The 13,805-nt window shown below is 43.4% G+C and overlaps 4 non-coding genes across 4 annotated transcripts; 1 reads left to right on the top strand and 3 right to left on the bottom strand.

Annotated features, from left to right (window-relative positions):
- Positions 1 to 382: 382 nt before the first annotated feature.
- TRNAH-GUG (transfer RNA histidin (anticodon GUG)) lies at positions 383 to 454 on the bottom strand. The gene has a single exon. It is a non-coding gene; the product is annotated as a tRNA-His (tRNA).
- A 2,564-nt stretch (positions 455 to 3,018) lies between these two features.
- Positions 3,019 to 3,090, bottom strand: TRNAH-GUG (transfer RNA histidin (anticodon GUG)). The gene has a single exon. It is a non-coding gene; the product is annotated as a tRNA-His (tRNA).
- Positions 3,091 to 7,549: 4,459 nt separating this feature from the next.
- Positions 7,550 to 7,623, bottom strand: TRNAN-GUU (transfer RNA asparagine (anticodon GUU)). The gene has a single exon. It is a non-coding gene; the product is annotated as a tRNA-Asn (tRNA).
- Positions 7,624 to 7,927: 304 nt separating this feature from the next.
- Positions 7,928 to 8,141, top strand: LOC135921713 (small nucleolar RNA U3). Its single transcript, XR_010570588.1, has one exon. It is a non-coding gene; the product is annotated as a small nucleolar RNA U3 (small nucleolar RNA).
- Positions 8,142 to 13,805: the final 5,664 nt, after the last annotated feature.

Genomic DNA, 13,805 nt, shown 5'->3' with positions numbered 1-13,805 from the left:
TCGGAAGTAGTCTGTTGACAACAAATTTTTGATCCCCACACGCCAAAAGAAACACAAAAAAACCTGCCGTGGCCAGGATTCGAACCTGGGTTATTGCGGCCACAACGCAAGGTACTAACCACTATACGATCACGGCTGTCACCGGGGACGATGAACGATCGGAAGTAGTGTGTTGACAACAAATTTTTGGTCCCCACACGCCAAAAGAAACACAAAAAAACCTGCCGTGACCAGGATTCGAACCTGGGTTATTGCGGCCACAACGCAAGGTACTAACCACAATACGATCACGGCTGTCCCCGGGGACGTTGAACGATCGGAAGTAGTGTGTTGACAACAAATTTTTGATCCCCACACGCCAAAAGAAACACAAAAAGAAACTTGCCGTGACCAGGATTCGAACCTGGATTATTGCGGCCACAACGCAAGGTACTAACCACTATACGATCACGGCTGTCACCGGGGACGATGAACGATCGGAAGTAGTGTGTTGACAACAAATTTTTGATCCGCACACGCCAAAAGAAACACAAAAAGAAACTTGCCGTGACCAGGATTCGAACCTGGGTTATTGCGGCCACAACGCAAGGTACTAACACTCGATGCAGTTTTTGTACATTCACTCGCGACATGAATAGCACTTGTAGTATGTACCATATTTTTGCAACCAGAAAAATGTTGCACACAGTGGAGCGCGCGAACATTGAGAGATTGCGCCCTTGCCATGCCAGCGCTTGTTCCTTCGCCGTCTGTGTTTCCTGTTCCCAGAACTGCTTACTGTCTTTGTAATGCTCAAGCGGCACGCCAAGATATCTCACAGGCGTGGTCACCCACTGTATCTTTGAGAAACTGCGTGGTTTGCTTTGCCACGCGCCATGCCAAAACCCGATGCACTTATCCCAGTTTATGGCACTACCTGTTTTTTCACAATAAGTTTTCGCCAGAGTTACCACTTCGCTGACACTGTCATAGTCATCGCAAAACACTGCTAGATCGTCTGCATAGGAAAGCACTTTCACTTCACTTTGCTGTAATTTGAAACCTCTTATTTTCTCGTTCTCTTTAATGGCTAAGCAAAAAGGCTCCAGGTATATTGCGAAAAGCAATGACGAAATTGGGCACCCCTGTTTCAGAGATGAGCAGACATTGACGCTTCTCGTGAGACTCTTGTTAATAATTAGCCGTGTGCTGCAATCTGTGTACATCATTTTTAAGCCATCAATAATCACTGATCCTATGTTCGTGTATTCTAAAATCTCGAAGAGAATATCATGAGCCACACGGTCAAATGCCTTCTCCAGGTCTAGCTGCAACATTGCAACTTTACCCTCGAAAGCATCGACGCATTCTAGAATGCTCCTGGCGACGTGTACATTGGTAGTTATTGTGCGCCCTTTAATCCCACACGTTTGGTGGGTTCCAACTAAAATTTTTATTACGCTCTGTAACCTTTTCGCCAGTATTTTCATAAAAATTTTATAGTCAGTGTTCGCAAGGCTAATGGGGCGGTACGATGCAACAGACAAGCGCTTTACAGGATCGTCAGATTTTGGTATCAGGACCATCTGAGCTGTTCGGAATGACGCGGGTATTCGGTTGTTTTTGTAGGACTGCACTAAAAATTCCTTCATAATTGGTGCTATTTCTGCTTTAAATGTTTTGTACAAAGCTGCACTTAATCCATCCGGCCCAGGTGCCTTTCCTGAGCCTAGTTCTTCTATAGCAGCCTCAACTTCACGCACAGTTATAGACGCTTCGAGGCCTTGTTTAACGCTTTCTTCCAATCGTGGCATAAAGTGCAGGAAGTGGCTTATGAAGCCACCCAGATCAGTTTTTCTTTCGCCAAATAGGTCTCTATAGTGTTCAACAAAGGCGCGTTCAATGGTCCTGCGGTCACTCGTTACTTCGTCATTGTAGCTTATCTGTTTTATATCACTGCGGCGAGCGTAAGCTTTCTCGTCACTTAGCGCACGTTTATTCGGTGTTTCCCCTTGCCACAATCTTTCTGCACGGGATCTTATCATGGCACCACGGTACTTCTCTGTATCGATGATTTCTAACTGGCTTTTAACTTTCTTGATTTCCTTCATGACTTGGCCAGGTTCTGTGCTTTCTACATTAAGTAGAAATTCGAGTTTACTCCTCAGGGCTTTTTCTTTCCGTTTCCGTTTCCGTTTTTCTTTTCCTGTGAAACCATCGGTAAAATCATTCTTCTTCAAACTCCACACAAATACCTTGCCTGTAAAGACTTGGCTGGCCGACAAGGGAATATATGTGCCGTGGACCACCGATTGTATAAAGTGTAAAAAACCAGAGACTGTCGATCACGTCTTCATTGATTGTTGGGATCCCTTTTTTCATTGGGACATCTTACAACGAACATTAAAGAAAGCATTACCAATAACCCCACGTGGTATCAGATACTTAGACACAGGCAATAACGATATTCCATATGACCTTATTATGCTGCTGAGCCTCCATAGTATATGGTCCACAAGAATGTCGGTATGTCATGCTGATGTGAATGCCCATTCTGTACGAGAAAACTTTATTGAAAGTGTCGTCTACATGCGTGAAGTGTACAAAGCCCAGAAAGAACCGCCCGATTGGTTGCCGCTGTTCGATGAGTTGGCGAAATTCAAGCGATATTAATTTCAGAGAGTCAGCATAAGCTAAGCTGATTCTCTTTTAACAATGTATTCGCATGGCATTTCTGTGACAAGGAAATAAAGAAAAAAAAAAACGCAAGGTACTAACCACTATACGATCACGGCTGTCACCGGGGACGATGAACGATCGGAAGTAGTGTGTTGACATCAAATTTTTGATCCCCACACGCCAAAACAAACACAAAAAAACCTGCCGTGGCCAGGATTCGAACCTGGGTTATTGCGGCCACAACGCAAGGTACTAACCACTATACGATCACGGCTGTCACCGGGGGCGGTGAACGACCGGAAGTAGTGTGTTGACAACAAATTTTTGATTCCCACACGCCCAAAAAAACAAAAAAAAACTTGCCGTGACCAGGATTCGAACCTGGGTTATTGCGGCCACAACGCAAGGTACTAACCACTATACGATCACGGCTGCCCCTGGGACGAGACGAGGTGAAGTAATGTGTTGATAACAAAATGATCAAACAGTTTTTTTTAATGTTTGTACACAGGAAATGTTGGCGCTCAAATGCGGCTTCAAAAACAGTTCCGCGTTCAAGGGCAGGAACGGGCAGAACCGTGACAACGTACAGTTTAGAGCGGTGGCATGAGGGACGAAGAGACAGCACTGGTGGCGCCATCTCATGCTACCGACATCAACTAGAGCACTGCAAATCATATTGACCGCAAAAAAGACGGGGACATAGGAAGAAAACACATAAACAGCACATGTCCTATGTCCCCGTCTTTTTTGCGGTCAATATGATTTGCAGTAAATACCAACTAGGCCAAACTGAAGTTCTTCTCAACTAGAGCACGTATAACTCTACACAAACAACGTTGTAACCTCTGGCGGTGCCAGAAGGGGAGGGGCGGTTTGGGAGCCTGCCTTCCCCCTCCCCCAGTGGCATAGCAAAGGGGGGGGGGGGGGGGGGAGGCCGATGGCCCTAGGTGCAAGGGGCCATGGGAGGGGGTTGTCGTATACGTCTGAGGACACCCGGAAATTGTCGATATCCTCGCCTTCCTCGACTACAACCGGGGGCGCGGGGCAGGTGTGACAGAAGACCTATGGGCCCCGGGAGCCAGACGACCTAGCTACGCCGCTGCCCTCCCCCTCTAAAATACGGGCATTTAGCAGTCACAGTACAAAGTATGCAGAGTTCGCCTCCGCTTCCGCCTATTTTGATGAGCTCCCCTCCCCCACTCATTGAGGCTGCCATCAATTCTCCTTGCTTGTAACGAAACAAGTTATAAAGAACTAATCGAGATAACGAAATAATCATAATTCCCCTTGATTAAGTATACACATGCATCGAGTGTTTAAAGTCAGGGGGAGACCGGGGGGCCCCCCTCGCCAGGTAAACAGTAGCACTGCGGCATATACATATATATATTTATTATTACGATATCGCGCGATACGCAAAGTGACCGATGTCACCTATGAAATCGCTCTAGCCACGACCACCACGTCCTCCGCTGTAACCGCCAGTGACGTTGTTCACGTTGCCCGACTCAAGCCCTACAACTCTCCATGCACCTTGGATATTTAACAGCACCGTGACTGTGCTATTGCCGCCGGGGAGTAATATTACGATATCATGGAGCGATGCTCAAGAGACGAGCCGCCACGAGAACGACAAAGAAGTTGGCCGGTGCCCTTGGCACGAGCGAGTGTCAGCCTGGCTGCCTGGCTCCAGTGTAAATAGCGTATAAATAGCATCTTTCGTCTGTGTCTTTCCACACGTAACAATATATATATATATATATATATATATATATATATATATATATATATATATATATATATATATATATATATATATATATATATATATATATATATATATATATATATATATATATACATACATACATATGAGCTTGTGTGTGTGCACTCGTGCTACACTGGTCGCCGCCCCACCACCGTCACCCGAAGGCAGACTTATAAGAGGAAGCTTTAGGGGGCTCGGGCCCAACTCCGATGCGACCTATTGAAATAGATGTAAAACGCAAAAACATTTTTCTGAGTTGACCCCTGGGCCGATTTTAATGAAATTTATTGCATTCCAGACAGAAAGTTAAATTCTAGTGACCGTTGGAAGCGGAATTTCGATTTAGGTCCTGTACTTTGTTAAAAAAGTTTTCAAAAATTCGAAAGTTCGAAAAAAATAGAAGTGCGAAGTTTACAAATTCATAGCTCTACATCAAGAACAGATATCGCGGTTCTGTAAACGGCATCCATTAGAACATTGAAAGCGGACAAATTCGGTATATCATTTTATATCTTACGTGAATTGGTTACGTTGTGTACAAGGGTTCTGCAAAAGCTGTATTTACCTAGTACTGAATATTTTTAGATTCGTGTGTAACATAACAATTTTGTCCGCTTTAGATGTACTATTACATGCAATTCACAGAATTGTATTATCGTTTTTCGTTGCTGAGTTACAGAGTTGTAAACTTGATAGTTGTGTTTTTTGAACATTTTCGATATTGCCAATTTTTAATAAGGAATTGACGATTTAAATCGAAAATTCAATACCAGAAGCCGCTAGATTTTAAGTTTTCTTTTAAATGCAGCAAACTTCGTCAAATTTGGTGCACTGGTTGCCGAGAAAAACGAATTCTCCTTTTACATGTATTTAGATATGAGCGCAAGAGCTAAAGCTTCCCTGCATGCATCCCATATGCTCCAGAGTTTTCGACGTCGCGACAATATGGTTTTAACGAAGTGGAAACCTGTAAAACAATATAATGGACCTTTTTTGTTTGTTTGCTTGCTTGCCTCAGAATGATGACTTAAATGATCATTTCGCAGCACAAAGCCATCACGGACTTCTTTGTTGCTAAGATGGCGCTCCGATGAATACTGCCGCCGGCGTCTCTGGCGTTCTGGTATTCCGTAATCTGTATTATTCTCTCTCCACGTTTGCGAACTATGGCCTAAGAATTGGAGCATCCGACTTATGCGCAGAGCATTAGAGTCGAGGGGCCCATGGCTCTAATCTCATCACCGGACACATTTTGTTGGAGAGGTCTCAAATGCGAGGAAGGACATGCCTTACCTAGCGCAAAATGCGCCACAGGCAGAAAAAAGTCTCATTAAGAAACTGCGTGACCGTTTAATGCTTCCTGGGATCATTGCGTTTGAAGAATCACTTCACAACGCGCTCATAGATCATCTACAAGGTGCTCACCACGCGTTGACACCACATTACGGTGTGTAGGCCGAGACACGCTCTTTCAGTGGCAATCCCCCTGACGATATACTTTTTTTTTTCATATATCGCAAATCGGACGAGGAATGTCCCTGGAGAGGTCGCCGTCACGCATATCGCCTGGTGGCCGTCTGGCTTTCCCGAGGAGCCCACGAACTAGGTCGCCACTTTCGCGAATAAACTTCTCTCTCTCTCAAAAATAACGTACAGCGCGAAAGACAAAGGCAGCGACAGACGACATACGTATGCCGTCTACCGCTGTCCTTGTCCTTCGCGCTGTACGTTATTTTTGATCATGAATTACCAACTAGCCCAAGCAACCACCATAGTTCTCTCTCTCTTCCTAATGTAAGACTTTTTCACTGAAACGCCAGGCTCCAGCTCTCTTGAAAGCACGCGCAAGGAGTCGTAGCGTGCTAATCGGCTAATTGAGCTAGCTTGCGCAATGATCGTCGTTACATTGATATCTGGCGGGCCGTCACGCACCAGTATCTCACGAAATGTAATCAATTCAGCATACTCAGTAATAGTTTGCGAGAGAGCATTCCTAACGCAGCTTATGAGCCAACGGTCCATCATCAATTCACTTTGAAAGGCAGGGGTATAGCCACGATAATGATGGCCTGCAGACTTCCGTTTCCCGAATTTCGCGCCAAAAACAGCGCCGTTGGTGAGCCAGGGTGACGTTACGGATTGCAGTGCATTTATTTTGGGCGCATTATGCAGTGTGTGCCAATTATCGTGCGCCAAGATTTTAAAATGTGCAACTGCCACGTAGCTGGAGAGAATAAAGCAAGGTGTTTGCCGTCGCTTGGAGATACTCAAATTATATTTTGCATTCCGCGTAATTAAATCATTAGTATTAATTCATCAATAAACTTCTCAAAGATTAAAATGAGATCAAAAGTGTCAATGATAAAATAGTCAGAGCAACATGAAGAACTGCCGACATAGCTTTCCGTTGCTGAATACATGTTCCATAAAAGTGTTTTTCCGAGCGTGAAAAAAGCCCGCGAATATATACACACAAGGTGCCTAGATCGGCCAGTTGCGTGTCAATAGCCCATGTGTTCACACAGATAGGCTTATCCAATTTTGGTTAGCCTCCTATTTTAGCATGTCCTCACCGATCGCTTGAGAATCGACACACAATCACATTCACACTACGACGATATCGTGGGTGTTATCGTTCCTTAATTCAGACGAATGTGCAGACAATGCAGACAACGCATATAACATTTGATTCAGGGATAATTAGGTTAATTCGCACACTCGCACAAACTCTCACTGTGGCCCCATCAGACTCGAGTCCTCATGTCCGCTGTAACCTGACACTCAGTGAAGCTCGGATTCACCTTGATATCTTTCGATGTTATTCTGCCGACCGACGAACATGCCACGTAGGCGACTTATATTGAGAATGGTTTGTATTATATCTTTCTCGAGTTGCTTTATAAGATACGATAAACAAAACTGTTTAAGAACCGTAGTGAGCAACGAAAAGAGGCGTGAGGGAATTCCGATTTGTACAGAGCCCTCATACAGATTAGCGTTAGCAGCGGTCGCTCGGTAGGCCTAGAAACAACGACGATGCTTAACAAATGCACCAATATACAACATAAACGTGAAAATAGCTACAATGGCGAAAATAAAAAAAAAAGGAAAAAGAAAGCACGCCCCCGGGAGGGCTCGAACCTCCAACCTTTCGGTTAACAGCCGAACGCGCTAGCCGATTGCGCCACGGAGGCGGGACAAGCGTTGCCGTGCTAAAGGTCTGTGTGTATTGTGGTTGCTACTCTGAAGTCGAACTACGTGTTTTTTTTTGCAGATTGCAAAATGCTTTTGCTAAAACTATTTTCTTTATTTTAGACATCATTTTCTACAAATTTAGCATAAAAGGCTGATGCGAGGAACGCTTACAGCTTTCTTTCTTTAATTAATTTGGAAATTATCTTGATCATAGGTAAGAAATCTGTAATAAGTTTTCCAACCAACTTGTACTTTTGATAGGGCCACTATAACTTGGGTGCAATCCTTCCAGTGTGTCGAGTTAAGATCGTGCTTCATAGGATCATTTCTATAGTGCGATCGCCGAGACGCATCCGCGAACTCGGAACACACTCGACCACGATGAGGAGTCGAGGGTCACCGCCTGAGCGTGAAGCCGGCATCGGAACTCAGGGTTCCGACCCGGGTTCCTGCCATTGATGACCGTTCCCTCAGCCTTGATTGGCTGCTGGGAGGGCGGTGACTCAGTCTGAGTGGCCGGGTGTACTTTTTTAAGCAATTTAAAATCAGAACTTGGTAAGTGTTGGGCACGTAAGGTTAGGCGGTACACGTCAGCCGAATGTATGAGGGCCGGTTCACCGGTATTGCTGGATCATGTGTAGCGAGTCATGTTGGGTTGAGCTAGTCGGTACCTATGTGACAACGGCATCGGCATGGTACGTACGATAGGCGATTTGCTGTGTCGATGGTTTCGGTAGCCGAAACCAGGGTAGTGAGGCTGTATTTAAACGGTTCGTGCAAGTCGTTGGTGGGAAGCTTTTCAGGGGTGAAACGCTGTGCACTTCATTCTGTAGCCACACTTTCCGGAACGATCGGCGATTTGCTTGCGGTGGTGTTGGTTGCCAAAACCGGGGGGCTGTATTCTAACGATGAATTTAGTTCTTACGTACTTTCGCCCTTCGTTAACGACTTCAACTTGCCACTTAGATTAAGCCGCCGCGATCCGAGCTAGGCCACATTTTCACGTGAGCAAACTTTTTGCAAATGCGATCGTGTACCGTGCACTGGGGCGGGACGTTAAAGAACCCCTGGAAGCCAAAATAATACAGAGCCCCCCACAACGGCATGACTCATAATCGTATCGTGATTTTCGGCACGTAAAACCCCCACGATTTGATCACTAGAAATGAGCTCATCGTCGTTTTTTGTTTTTTATTGTTTAACGTTTTATTTCAAGACGGATGGTAATCGTAATGAGCACCGCGGTACATAAAATTATAGCCTGATCCCAGCGATGTTTTGAATGGATGTATATCAGTAATAATTACTCATAAATTTTTTGAGAACCCCGGAGGAACCCGAATGAAAGTAATAATTAGCTACATATATAGGCTAAACGAATGGTATATACAAAATATGCACCTGGCTCCTAGTTTGTAACGTTTGTAAGTCAGATTAAAATATTATTATGATTTGTGGGCATCGGTACTAGCCACCGTGATGATGCTCATGCTAAGCGGGAAAGCAGTAATTCACAAATGTGAAAACAGGCAAGTTCCTATTACACAGGAGCATTTGTTTTTACTCACTGCAGCAGGCACCTGGTTCGTTATTTTACTGCATTCTTTAAGGTCAAGAAGCAATGGTTGTCAGGTCAGGGAGCATGCAGAATTTTCTTATTTGATTATTGTGTTCAATCAGCTTTTCTGTGAAAGCAATTAGGCATTGCATGTTCAACTGGTGCTGGAACCTCCATGTGCTTTGTTCAGTTCCTGTACAGGGCTGTACAGCAGTGTGGATTGCTGTGCAATAGTGTATAGTAATGAATTAAGGCACTAGCTGTGTAGAGATTAGACTGCTGCGACAGTCAAGCTTCGGTCAAAGCTCAGTCTGAAATTGACTGCGTGCTTTTTTTGTGTAAGTGAAAACTGCACACGATGGGAAGGATTGCTCATAAGAATTTTTACATACACTGTTGAAATACTGATGGATAAAAGCAACCCACAGTAAAAAAAAATAAGTTGCAATTTATATTAACCGAACATAATTATCAAAATAACACATACTCATGAGCACCTCCTGTTGTTTGAGACATCGTTAAAACAGCCTGGACATCAGATCAGGAAATTACACAGCCCAACACAAGTTTCCGTGCCTTCACTGCTGCTGTGATTAAAAAATTATGTTGCCGAGTCAATCAAAGCACAAATTTATATTGCTTTATTGAGGAAGTGTTAGTAGCCCTGGAGGCTAGTTTCGATGATACCTCCAAATGCAGTTCTGTTCTTTCAGACTCCAATCTGCCAAAAATTGTCAAACCTGATAGTTAAAGTTCAGTCAACATTTCAGACGGTGCAAATAGCATTGTTGGTAGAATCATAAGCCAACAAACACTGACACCAAGGACAACATCGGGGAAATTACATATGCTTAATAACAGAAATAAAGAAACGATGAATGAATGGAAATGAAAGTGTATGAAAAATCAACTTGCCACAGGTAGGGAATGATCCCACAACCAAATAGGGCCCCTCGGTTTATCCCTTTTCTTCTCGTCGTTGTTAGAAGAATTTCAAGGGAAATGTTTAATAATACGAAGAAAAAAATAGATCAAATCAATTTATTTCTGCAGGCACGATAACGAAATAGTTCATTTCCTCCCTAGATCGGCCACTCAAAGCGATGCCTGCATAGTAAGAGTGAAGGAAAATGATATGCAACCTTCTTCAAAGGTGTGAACGCAGGTTGTCTGTTGGGGGATGCATGCTTCAGTATGGCTGTGTTGTGTCATTAGAAGTGGTCAATTATATGGTCCCAAAATAAGCATTGTTCAATCATGGTGCACTCGATTGTGAATGCACGAATAGAGCAGTCATTAACTGAAGTCTTGAAGGCAAGTGGTGTCATCGTATGGCTCTTCAGGTGACCTTCAGGTGACCTGAACTTCAGGTGACCCATGACAACACATGTTGCAGTCTGGCATGCCTTGAATAAGTAGCGAAATTTTCTACTAATGCAGGTTGATTAATCACTGCGAGAAGGTTTATATTATCCTCGAACGAAGATGTAAGTGTCCTGAGCTACAGTTAAAATGAGTCGCTATATGTGTGCTTTGTCGTCCCCTAGTGGATCACGAGTATTGATATTTGAATCTTCGTAAGTTGGGCAGTTCGATCCTTAGCGAATTTAAATGCCACCTTATGCCAGTGTCGCAGCAGGATGCAGTTCACTTTATATCACTCTATATATTCTGCGTTTAGGGCATTTTATAAATGACAGGTGATGCAATTCAGTGCACTTGGAGTAGCTTTGACAATCAGCTTGGTTTTATGCGAAAAGATGAAAAGCAACTTTCTTTCCTGAACACTATTGTGGCAAGGCTAGTAGGCATAATGATATGACCCCAAGCATTTGCATTTACGTTCAATCTCGATCCTCTTATTACTTTTCCTACTACAAAGTTTAAACTAACTAGTGCCACTGCTGGTTAAGACAGAGTAAGAACAAATTTTCATTAAACTGCAGCAGGAACCTACTGCTTAACGTGTGGGAGATATTTAATGCCAGGCCAACTTGCATTTTCCTGTTGAAATACAAATGTAATACGTACAGTAGTGCTCAGCCTAGGCTATTGTGGAATATGATGCATATAGAAAAGTAATTAACTTATATTAATTGTTGTAAGCAGCACTTTGATTCAGGGTCTCACGGCTTAACAAAACTTTCATAGAACTGGTCAAATAAAAGGAAAAAAAAAGAGTGAAGCTTTAAATTTACGCGTAGCTCCATGATGTTATTCACGCCAAATACAGATACATTGTGCAATTCTGTAAAGTTTATTTGATTAGCACCTAAAGTGGACAAATATAATCTACAGCCCATGTGAAATAGTTAACTTATTCAAGGGAAAACACAGGAAAGGCAGGATATGGAAAGTCAAGACGATGAGCGAAACGAGAACAAGGTAAAAGCGGGAACTCCCGCTTTTACCTTGCTCTCGTTTTACTCATCGCCTTAATTTTTTTCAGGTGTTTTGCAATAAACCTTATCCACAAGCCCTCCTTTGACTTAGGCAGCTCACAGTAATGCACAGCTTTCACCGAAAGCTGGATTTTTTTTTTTAAAAAAGCTTCTCAATTCCTGTAGCATTCATAAAACTGAATCAGAGTTCCCACATCTTTATAAAATACAGGGACTTCTGCACACATTTTTGAGAAGAGATCCAACAAAAGGTAAAAAAAAAAAGGCGGAAGTTGTCGTTTGATATAAATTTTTCTTTTCTATGCCTGCTGGCTTATTTACTTGGCCATATCAAATTTTTACCGTGCAATTATAAATTCTCTAACATTACCATTGCATTATTGGTTGCATTACGCTATATGCTAGCACATAGCAACTGTGGGTTCAGCAACACAGTAGCCCATGTTTAAGGAAGGCAATATTCACAGCACATTGCTTAATTAGCAAATCCCCACATTCGAAACAATTATCTCCCCTTCTGCACATGTTCTAAAATTGTAATGAAATGCGAAGGGCCCCCAAAGGCGTGCACTTAGGATTTGCTACTATAAACACTTAGCAATTTGATGGCCACAGGTGCTTGTCGGTTTGAGAATTCTTCCGGGGAAGCTATCAAGATCAGAGACCAAGAACAGCTTGACCTCATCACCTTATATTTCAGTACTCTCTCCTATGCTGGACAGAGGGTAATGAGGAACACTTTAATGGTGGGCACCACGTTAGTTTTGACCACCTGGGAATCTTTTAACCTGCAGCCAATTCCCAACGCAGAGCAATCTTTTTTCATCACCATAGCCATCGAGGTATTAACACTTTGTGGCTGGAGCACCCTACTGTGCAAATGATGAGGCATTTGCCGTACATACACTTCTGAACAAATTACCTAAAAAACTATTATCAAAACAACTGCTCTGTTCACCTGAGGGTGCTATAAAAAAACAGAGTATGTCGCAGCTGCTGCCGATACCTAAAATATCACCAGAAGCACGGGCAAGCGCTTATCCATGCAAAGAGCTTTGTGTTGGCATTTGAGAGCACAACATTGACAACTGAAATTTTCCACAACCAAGCAAGATGCCTAGGCCCCTTGGCTGGAAGCCTGCAGGTTAAACAATAATCCTGTTGCCAATCCAGCTGCCACTGCAGGCCTGGTATTTGGAACACAGCATAATGTGTAAACGCTATCGGGCCACATGTAGTAGTGCAATAGTGACAATGCGGAACATGGTAGCACAGAATCTGCACTGCCTGTTCACCCTTATCCGGCACATTATATGCAAGCTACTACAGTCAGTCAAGTATTCAAACTTTGTGTTCAATGCACTTTTCTTAATAAGGATGTTTACTGCTTAGTAAAATTTGCAGACACTGTTCTGTAGAAATGCTATGTAGAGACACAGACTGCTCCACAGTCACAGCTTCAGTGATCTGTGCCACAGACAAAGGATACTCAGGTTTGTTAGAAAATTTTGATGCGATAGCCAAAATTTCTGCCGCCAATATACATTTACACCAAGTGGGCGGCAGTGCTGTGAATGTCAATAATCAAGCAGTTGAAAAATTCACAGCTCAGCTAATACCGTTGGCAACTGTATTCAAATCTTACGAAATTACTTCCTTTGCGACACAAACACAAATAAACAAAATTATTGCTTTCACCACTATTGTAAACAGGCTCCAGTAATCAGGAACTGTAGAGAGTTTGCAAATATGTCTGTGCCAATCCAGGACATATTGCTTGATGTATTCGCAATCAACACATACATAATGAATTGCGGGATTTGCCGCAAAACTACAATGTGTTACGACTTGACACTGTAGCGGAGGGCTTTGGTTAATTTTTATTGGCTGGGGCTCTCTGATCACCCGATGTATTGGAATGCAGCTGCTGGCGGCGAGGAATGGAACCCCGGACTTTGTGCTCAGTAGCTTAACACTGTAGCCACTGAAACACCGAAGCAGCTACATCGACAACTATATTTCAGCAAAAAATTGTGCTGCTTTAACAAACATGTTGGAATCTTACGTGAAGGTTTCGTAAAGCAAAGCCTTTGCGACGTATTCTCTCGAAGAGCTACTTGACGTCGGCACAAGAGAAATGTGCATGCAACTGTGGCCTAAAGTAATGGTTAGAGCATCAGGGTTGCCGCCCTGGGGTACCCAGGTTCGATCTTACCATTGC

The sequence above is a fragment of the Dermacentor albipictus genome, chromosome 10 (assembly GCF_038994185.2).
Source record: "Dermacentor albipictus isolate Rhodes 1998 colony chromosome 10, USDA_Dalb.pri_finalv2, whole genome shotgun sequence".
Lineage (NCBI taxonomy): Eukaryota > Metazoa > Arthropoda > Arachnida > Ixodida > Ixodidae > Dermacentor > Dermacentor albipictus.
The sequence above is the reverse complement of the archived record's forward strand: the minus strand, read 5'-3'. Positions and strand labels throughout refer to the sequence as shown.